This window comes from Psammomys obesus, unplaced genomic scaffold (assembly GCF_907164565.1).
Source record: "Psammomys obesus unplaced genomic scaffold, mPsaObe1.curated_primary_1811, whole genome shotgun sequence".
In the NCBI taxonomy this organism is placed as follows: domain Eukaryota; kingdom Metazoa; phylum Chordata; class Mammalia; order Rodentia; family Muridae; genus Psammomys; species Psammomys obesus.
Genome location: NW_026596120.1, coordinates 17,414,130 through 17,423,491, shown reverse-complemented (window position 1 = coordinate 17,423,491; position 9,362 = coordinate 17,414,130). Strand labels below are relative to the sequence as shown.

Below are 9,362 nucleotides of genomic sequence, written 5' to 3'. Positions count from 1 at the left end.
TCTCATCTTCAGGCTCTTACAACTCTTGGAACTATTTCTAGGTGTGCCCCTGGGCCTAACTCTTGGCTCTACCTTTCTACTGCCTGGGAACAACCCCGTTACCTGTTACCTGGGCTTGGGATGGCCCTTCCTGCTGGAGTTCCAAGGCTGAGTCATGGGTGTGGGGGTGGGGAGGGGGGCTTGTGCTGAGTGGTTCCTAAAGAGGAGAAGGCTTTAGCTATCAGAACTGAAGGAAGCAACCAGGACTTAACTTCATAGCCCAGTTCAGCCTAGAGGACCATGAGGAGAATTACAGCTCTTCCTCCTTACTTTAGTGTGAGCCCTAGTGATGGCTGGCAAGGGCCCCAAAAGGATGGTATTACTTTCAGCCAGAAAAGGATTCCCGGCTTCTTTCTTTTTTCTTTTTCTTCCTTTCTGGATTTTTAAGACGGGGTTTTTCTGGGTAGTCATGGGTGTCCCGGAACTTGCTCTGTAGGCCAGGCTGGTTTCAAACACACAGAGATCTGCCTGCCTCTGCCTTCCAAGTGCTGGGATTAAAGGCATGTGCCACCACTGCCTGATGGCCTCTTGGTTTGTGGAGCTTGACCAAAAAAAAAAAAAGGGGGGGTGGGGGACTGGGAAGAAACTTCAACTTAAAATTAAAGTAAAGCAAGATAGCAATGACGCCCAAAATATAGGGCTGCTCCGGGCTGGGAGTGAGGCGGGAGAACAAAGGTGGGAATGTACTGAGCCTAAAACACCTGGGGAGTGGAAGTAGGGAACATCATGGCTAATCTCAGTGGCCTAGAATCCCAACTGAGTCCCAGACTTGGGGAGGTGGCGACTGGATTTGGTTGTGAGGATTTTAGGCAAACATTGATCTGGTATCGCGGGCCAGGAAGGAACTTGCTGGTCAGGTAGAGCACATCTCTTGATCATAGATAGTACTGGGTTTACTTCAGCACAGAACACTGTGACCCCTGAAACCGGCTTCGTGCCTCATTTGGCAAAAGCAATGGGGCGGGGGAGAGGAAGACGGGGAGCAAATTGTGTTGAGTAGGGTCAGAAACATTGTGTCTGCTTCTTGGCAAATAGCAGTACTCCCAAGGTGCCCTTGCCATACACACTGCTGTTTTGAAATTACATCTTTTCTATTTATTTATTTTTGGTTTTTCAGACAGGGTTTTTCTACGTAGCGCTGGCTGTTCTGGAACTCACTCTGTAGACCAGGCAGGCCTCAAACTCAGTGCCACCTGCCTCTGCCTCCTGAGTGCTGGGATTAGAGGTGTGGGCCACCATCGCCCTGCTGTTTGCATCTTATTTATTTATTGTGTGTGTGTGTTTATGTGCTTGGAGTCAGAGGACAACTTGCAGGAATTGGTTCTTTCCACCACACGTGTTCTGGGGGTCAAACTTAAGTCATCAGGTTTTGCGGCAAACGACTTCACTGTCTCATTCATCTCTCCGATCCTTGATTAGTTTTTGAGGAAAGGTATCACCCTGTAGCTCAAGTTGGCCTGGAAACTCATTCTGTAACCCTGAGTGGCCTTGGATTTGCAGCAATCCTCAGCTTTCAGAGCGTTGGGATTACAGATGTGAGCCACCATAGCCAGCTCACTCTCAGGCTTTTTAAAATAGTATAATCTTAGAGTCAGAATTTGAGAAGCCACAAACTCGTCAGTTTATTAACGTCGAAGGGATGATCTGCCATTGCTCTCCTAGGCTCAGTGAGCTAGTCACTCAAGTATTGAGAATTGCAAGCAAGTATTCCAGGTGGAGCATTCAGCCTTCCTGAAAACTCTTTCTCCTAGACACTTCTGAAGAGAACTGCCTGGCATTTAGGCAGAAACCCCGGGCAGGGTAGCCGCCAGGTCTGTATTCAGAATGTGCTTGCTGATAACAGCCTTGAACTCCAGCCTGGCCATAGGCCAAAGAGTAATGGATTTATTCTAGCAGTGCAGGGTTAGTTAGGAAGGGGGCAGAGCCCACCGCAGTTCCCATTTCCTCAGCTATTATTCGCTGCCAAGTTTGGTAACTTGTCAAGTCTCAAGTCTCTGGAGTTTGGGCCCTCCTGGTAAGCCCCGGGAGGAGTGAAGGACTACTTCAGTACCCTCCGTAAAGGGAGGCCGGACTCCAGCAGTAACCACCCATCTAAAGAATGTGGGCCACCGGGGGTGAGTGACCTGTGCTAGAGGGGTCAGAGCTATTTTGAGCGCCAGAGGAGGCATTGGATTTTAGCTTTCCGAGCGGGGGTGGGGGAGCAGAGGGGGAGGGGAAGCCTGTTGTAGGTCAAGCATTGAAAAACCGGACCTCCCGGCCTACCCACCCTGCTCTGGCCTTAGTTTCTCCGTCCGGGTTAAGGGTAGGGTAACAAAGCCTCCTCTTTTGCAATTCGGAGGGCGCTTCCTGAGCGTTTGAATGGTTTAGATACCTCTTGATTTTTTTTTTTTTTTGCTCTGAGGAAATGAGGGGGCAGTTGACTGGTGTCCTGCTGTGGCCGGACCGGTTCGCCGGCCTGTCCAGACGTCGGCTTATTCTTTAGGAGAAGTTGGGAAGGGTGCCCCTCCCCCACCCCAGCCACCGAGGGCTCCCAGCCACCCTGAGTGGCTAAGGCGTGTCCCGGGACCCACTCGGGCGACCTCGGAGGCGGGGCCTCGGTGCTGGGGCGTGGCTCTCGGGGCGGGGGCGTGACAGGCCAATGGGCAGAGGGGTGCGGGACGGGGCGGGGCCTGCGCGCGGGTGCGGCGCGCTGCGGGGCCAGCGACGCAGACAGAAGCGGGCCGCGCGCCGGAGGCCAGTCGGCGCCGCTCGGAGCGGGGCGTGGGATTGGCTGCGGCACTCGCGTGTCAGACGGTTGCTAGGCTCCGGCCGCGCGCCCCGCCCTCGCGCTCGGCGCCCTCTCACCGCTCGGTACGTGATCGCGCGGAGGCTGCGGCGCGGCGCTCGCGCTCCTGGGGCTCGGGGGCGGCAGCGGCGGCGGCTTCGCGCGGAGTCCCCGGGGAGTGGCGGCGGCGTCCCTGGGCCCGGAGCAGCGAACACCTGCCGCGGCCGGCCCGTGGCGCCGGGTGAGTGCGCCGCCCGCCCCTGCCGCCGTGTGCCTGCTCGCCGGGGCCGGGAGCCCCGCTGCAGCCGGCCGAGCCTTCCGCGGAACACCTGCTGCTGCTCCCTTTCGGCCCGGGGCGGGGACACGGCCGCGGACGTCCTTGCGGGTGAGGAGGCGGCGCCGCCGTCCGGGCGGAGCCGCCCCTCGGTTCTCGGTCCGGTGGTTGAAGCTTTGGGCGGCGAGGCCGGAGCTGCGCGCCGCGGCGACGGGCCAGGCCTCGGCCCCGGCCCGCGCTCCCGGGGACGCGGGGCCTGCGCGTCGGCCGCGGGCGTGTGCGGCCTTCGGGCTGCCTCCGGGTTTCCAGGGAGGGTCGCGGCCCAGTTAGGCGGCATCTCCGCGGCTGGGCTCCTGCCGGAGGCTGGGAAGGGCGCCGCCCCCGCCTCTTGCATTGAGCTGCTCCCCGTCTCGGGGTTCTTTCCTCCCCCTCAGCTGCGCTTCTTGGGGGACCTCCTTTACTACCTTTGCAGTGGGTATTTGGGAAACCAGGTTCACTTGCGAGTATATTTGGAGAATACTCCTGGAGGAAACACCTTGTCGACCCAGGGTCCATTTACCAGAACTCCAAGTTCATTTATTGACAAGCTCGGAGGGGCAATTAGAAATACACGTCTTAATCTTCACGATTTGAGAAGCTTTTGTTAAAGTTGAATCACCTCAAGATTAGTTTTCGTGGTGAAGACGTAAAGTTTTGACCGGTCCGCCTAGTCTGGAGCAGTACCTTTATAGCCTAGAGGTCTAACTTAAGAGTCCAGCCTTCTGTTTCCCTAAATAAGCAAGTAGAAGAAGTTCCTGGCGTGGAAGCCAGACTCGTGAAGTGAGGGTGGTTTTTATAGAACATAACTCCAGATAGAGTTGAGTGTGCTTCCAGATGTTTTGGAGAGCTCTGATGGAGATGGGGTGTTGCAATTATATCAGCTTACATTGTGCTTAATGGTCAGAGACATGCTTCCAGGATGTTCCGGTTCTGAAAAAAGGAGTCCACAGTGACAGGTTGTGGAGGCGTACAGATCGATGGATTGGATATGGAGAACTGAAACTCTCTTGCCTTGAAGTCAAGGACATGGCCTGCATGCTTAAAGGACATAGGGGCTGATAAGAAGCCAGATTTCATTAGGTAGTTGCAAGGCCTGTGGGACCCTGTGAGGGCGGGAGTGAGTAAGTGCTATGCGGACAGCACCCGGTGGAAACGTGAAAACTTTGTTGGCACGTACCTCTGTTGGAATCGTCATCCGACAAGGCTTCACTGTTCTTACAAAAGAAAAGAAAAACTGATTTGGCAGAATGCATTTATTTAGCAAATGTTTACTGCCAGCTTCTGGGTAGGCCCTGGGGACCTTTGTAATGCGTCCTGTTTTGCCCTTAAGAACTGATTTTTGGGATCCAGGGAGCGAGAATCAGAACCTACGATTAGTAGCTGCTGCATATAGAATGTGCCTGCATTGTAGCCTGGAGAGAAAGAATTCCTGAGCCATGGCCTTCAGGGACAGCAAGAATTAGCTGGGGGACATAGAAGGTTGTACACCCAGAGCCACTTGTACATGATTGTCTAAAATAGTGCCTGGGAGTCTTCCAGCTAGACAGGTGGAAGCTCTGGGCTTTCCTTGCACATAGGAGCTCCAGCTTCATAGGGTGCAGGAGCCTGAGAATGCTTTTAGTCAGTTGAGTGGCATAATCTAGACCTGGCTCAGAAAGTGATATGTTGGTGGCACTCAGGGAGTGGCAAAGAGAGCTGTCAGGATCTCTGGTAGTGAAGACAGCCAGAAGAGAGGAGGGAGGATGAGCCATGTGAGGGGGAGACTGGAAAGGTAGTGGAAAGGGAATGGCTAGACTAATGGGGGAGGAAGCCTGAATTCAGGAATGTGCAGGCCGGAAGTCTAAATATGACCAAGGATTTAAAGCCATGTTTTGTTTTTGTTTTTGTTTTGTTTTATTTTGTTTTTTTTTAAAGCCAAGGGGGTATGGCTCAGTGGTAGAGATTTTGCATAGGTAAAGTTCTAAAGTTTGAACCCCTAAAACGAACCTCCAAACTTTTAGTTGTTGAGACAGGGTCTCCTGAAGCCCGTGCTGATTTCAACTCATTTATGTAGTGAGGTTAGCGTTGAACTACTGAAGCATTGAGCCTTCAGCATTACCTCCTAAGTTCAGGAATTAGGCCTGAGCTGCCATACTTTCCTTCAAGACTCTTGACTGCTGAATGGTTGGCTGACAGATTTGCTGGTCTGTTAGGTATTAAGAATGATGGGGTTTGGAGGAATTGGGGGGGAGTTTGCTTTGATTAGTGTTCATGCTTAGGAAAGGAGAGATCTCGCATTTGATTGTTAAAAACTTCTAGCTTAGTGGAGTGTGGTAAATCCTAGGATTCAAGAAGTTTAAGACAAGAAAAGACCCTAAATTTGGGAGATATAGGGTAGCCTGGACTATATTGTGAAACCCTGTTTCCAACTAACATATATCTTCTATCTCCTACTTGAATTGTATTGCTTCCCCCTCGCCCCCAAGACAGAGTCTTATTATTTTAGCTCGGAATGTCCTGGAATGCACTAAATAGACCTGGCTGGCTTCGAACTCAGAACTTTTCGTGCCTCTGCTTTCTTAGTGCCGGGATTAAAAAAAATCAGCCATCATGCCTGGCATGCTCAGTCTTACCTTACAGACATAGGCAGTTTCTCCTACCTCCTGGGTCAGGAATGACATGGACTGATACCATTTGCAGTTGAAGGCCTTGCGTTTCTGCTTGGTGTGCATCGTTCTGCCAACAAAGAATGTGTGTGAATGTGTGTGTGTGGCTTAGCACACATTGATGTGAGTGCAGTCACACTGGAAGCCGAAGGAGCTTGTCTTCATTGCTCTCAACCTTAGTTTGTGAGAGGTTTCTCACTCAACTTGAGGCGTATCATTTCGCCTAGACCGACTGGCCACCTGGTTCCTGGGGTCTGCCTGTCTTTGTCCTCCACAATCCCAATACTGTTGTTTCTGGAGTTAGAGGTACACGCAGTCCTACCCAGCTTGGGATCCAAATTCTTGCTTGCGGCACACTGTAATCTACAGAGCCGTTACTCCAGCTCCCCGAAATCTTTGTACTAGTCGTGGAAAGTGAGCCACAGAAGGAGAATGTCTGTACTTTATCATGTACAGAGTCAGGACTTTTTGTTGCATTTTCTTTTTATTTATTTTTAATGATTTATGTTTATTTTTGTGTATGCACCTGTGTCTGTGTGAGTGTATGCCTTGCTGGTATAGGTTTCTGAAGAAGAGGGCGTGGATCCTCTGGAGCTGGAGTTACGGACTGTTCCTAGCCTCCCAGTGTGGGTGCTGGGATCTGAACTCAGGTCTTTTGGAAGAGCAGCAAATGCTCTTAACTGCTGAGCCATCTCTCCAGCCCCTTGTTTTTGTTTTTTCAAGACAGGGTTTCTCTGTGTAGCCCTGAATGTCCTGGAACTCACTCTGTAGACCAGGATGCCTTCCAAGTACCAGGATCAAAGGTGTGCGCGCCACTACCACCTGGCCTTGAATTACTTGCTTGAGAGAAAGTCTCATGTAGCGCAGGCCGGCCTCAAACTCCCTGTGTAGCTGAGGACGGCCTTGAACTTCTCCTGCTTTCACCTCCTGATGGTAGTACCACAGGTGTGTGCCACCATGCTCAGCCTTCAGAAATAAAATCTTGTTGGAGGAAGCTAGAAAGATAAAGATGGCTTAGTGGTTTATGGCACCTATTGTTCTTCAGAGGACCCTGATTTGTGGCTCACAACCCTAGAACTGAAGTGCTGACAGGACCCAACTCCTCCTTCTGGCCTTTCTGAATGCTAGGTATAAGCATGGCACATTCAGGCAAAGCACCCGTACGCATAAAATAAAAATAATTTAAAGAGCACTTGTCATTTTTGTGGAAGACCTGAGTTCAGTTTCCAGCACCCATGTGGAATGGCTCCTAACAACTCCCGCTCTAGGGAGTTGCAGCTTCCTAGCTTCTATAGACACCTACATGCAGCATATACAGATTTTTAAAAATCTTGGCTATGTGTAGTGGTGCATGTCTTTAATCTCAGAGCCTTGCCTGCATAGTTCCAGGCCAGCCACAGCTACATAATGAGACCCTGCCTCAAAAACAAACAAACAAACAAAATCTTGTTGTTTTTGTAACCCTATGCTGGTTGTTCTGGCACCATGTGGAAGTACAGTGGGGAACTTAGCTTAGTCCCTAGAACCTGGTTGGAGGACAGACTTCAGCTGGATCTTCAGGAAGGGTTAATTTGAAAGCAGTAGCAGGAAGGTTAATATCTGTGATGTTGTAAAATGTAAGCAGAGGCAGAAGGCTTAACACTCAAACTTTGGAGGTTCTAGAAGGTTAGGTTATAGCCAGAATGCTACATAGAGGAGCTTGGAGCAGTTGGGAGCATAGCTGTGATGATCAATTTCTGCTTTTTAAGAAGTATTAGTCAGGAGTGGAGAGATGGCTTAGCAGTTATGAGCATTGGCTACTCTTTAGAGGTCTACAGTTCAGTTCTCAGCACCCACATGGTGGCTTACGATGGACTGTAACTGTAGCCCTATGGGATCTGATTCCCTCTTCTGGTGTGCAGGTGCAGACAGAACACCCGTATTCGAATATTACAAAATTAAAAAAAAAAAAAAAAAAAAAGAAGCATTAGTCATTGCTTTGGTCTTGTAAGGAGATAGTGATTGAACCAGGTCAGTAGTAAGTGAGGTGCAGAGAAAGAAGGCTCCAGACAGGAGTTTTGAAGGAGTGTGGGACCTATGGAGTGGAAAGGTCAGGAAGTGACCAAGCAGAACTTGAAATGCAAGAGCAATCACTTTGGCCACAAAGCCCACCTGTGACTTTGTAACTGGCAGGATTGATGAGGAGCTACTGTCAAAGGAGGCAGGGGCTTTATCACTGAGCTGCATCCCCAGCTCTGATCTGCCTGCCTCTGCTGGGCTTAAAGGCACACACCGTGCACCACCCATCACACTAGGTCTTTGTAGGCTCATACTTGAGGGTATTCAGTCTTCCTAGGTTGGAAGTAATGGTACTTATGTAATTGCAGCTCTCAGGCCGAGGCTGCAAATTAGAGGCCAGCCTGTGCTACCTAGTGAGGTGCCATCCAATAGAAACCCCAAGCAGCCAATGGAAGAAAACCAGCAATGCTTCTCAAAGCCACATACTCTGCCTCTTGACTATCCATCTCTCTTTACTCTGATCACTAGTAATACTGCTCAAATAGCAGTTTCTATAAATAGAGATTTAGAGTAGTTTACAAAATTGCACCAGCTAGAGAGCCCAATTTAGCTTTAATGAATAGGGTTTCCTATTTTTCTATTGCTTGGGTTTGATAAGTAAGCAGTTTTTGTCTTTGGGTCCAGGGTGGAAAGATAGATTGGCGGTAATTGCACAGGTTCATAAACCATAGACAGCAAAGATGATAAAGTCATTCTGTGAATCAGATTTGTACAGAACTTTATTGACTTTGTACAGACAATATAGTGACTTCATTTGACTCATTTTCTTTATTTGTTTTTTGTTTGTTTGAGACAGTGTCTTACTCTCTGGCTTGTCTAGAACTCACTGTATAGGCCTGGATGGTCTTGAACTCAAAGTGATCCTCCTGCCTTTGCTTTTCCAGTGCTGTTAGCACATGCCTGGTATTTTGATTTAAATTTTTATGCATATGTAAAAAATGTGTGTATATATATATTTTTAGTTTGTGTATGTGTGTATGATGTGTGTGTGAGGGCATGCATGTGCCATGACACATGGAAGTGAGAGGACAACTTCATGGAGTCAGTTCTTTCTTTTTTTTAATTTTTTTAAGATTTATTTATTTATTATGTATACAATGTTCTGCCTGCATGTGCACCTGGACGCCAGAAGAGGACTCAATTTTCATTATAGATGGCTGTGAGCCACCATGTGGTTCCTGGGAATTGAACTCAGGACCTCTGGAAGAGCAAGCAGTGCTCTTAACCTCTGAGCCATCTCTCCAGCCTCCAGTTCTTTCTTATGCAGATACTCTACCACTGGTTTACATTTCTACTCCAGATACATGAGACATGTAAATACATATTCTTTTCCTTCCTTCCTTCCTTCCTTCCTTCCTTCCTTCCTTCCTTCCTTCCTTCCTTCCTTCCTTCCTCTTTCTTTCTTTCTTTCTTTCTTTCTTTCTTTCTTTCTTTCTTTCTTTCTTTCTTTCTTTCTTCTTTCTTTCTCTCTCTCTCTCTCTCTCTCTCTTTCTCTCTCTTTCTTTCTTTCTTTCTTTCTTTCTTTCTTTCTTTCTTTCTTTCT

General features: G+C 49.3%; 1 protein-coding gene across 7 annotated transcripts in view; it reads left to right on the top strand.

Moving 5' to 3' along the window:
• Positions 1-2,773: 2,773 nt before the first annotated feature.
• Positions 2,774-9,362, top strand: part of Dag1 (dystroglycan 1) — a 37,799-nt gene continuing 31,210 nt past the window's right edge. For 4 of the 7 annotated variants that reach the window (XM_055629729.1, XM_055629728.1, XM_055629727.1 and 1 more), the window contains exon 1: positions 2,917-3,044. The gene's annotated coding sequence lies outside the window, so the exon portion shown is untranslated. The other 3 variants (XM_055629732.1, XM_055629731.1, XM_055629726.1) reach the window with 2 other exon arrangements.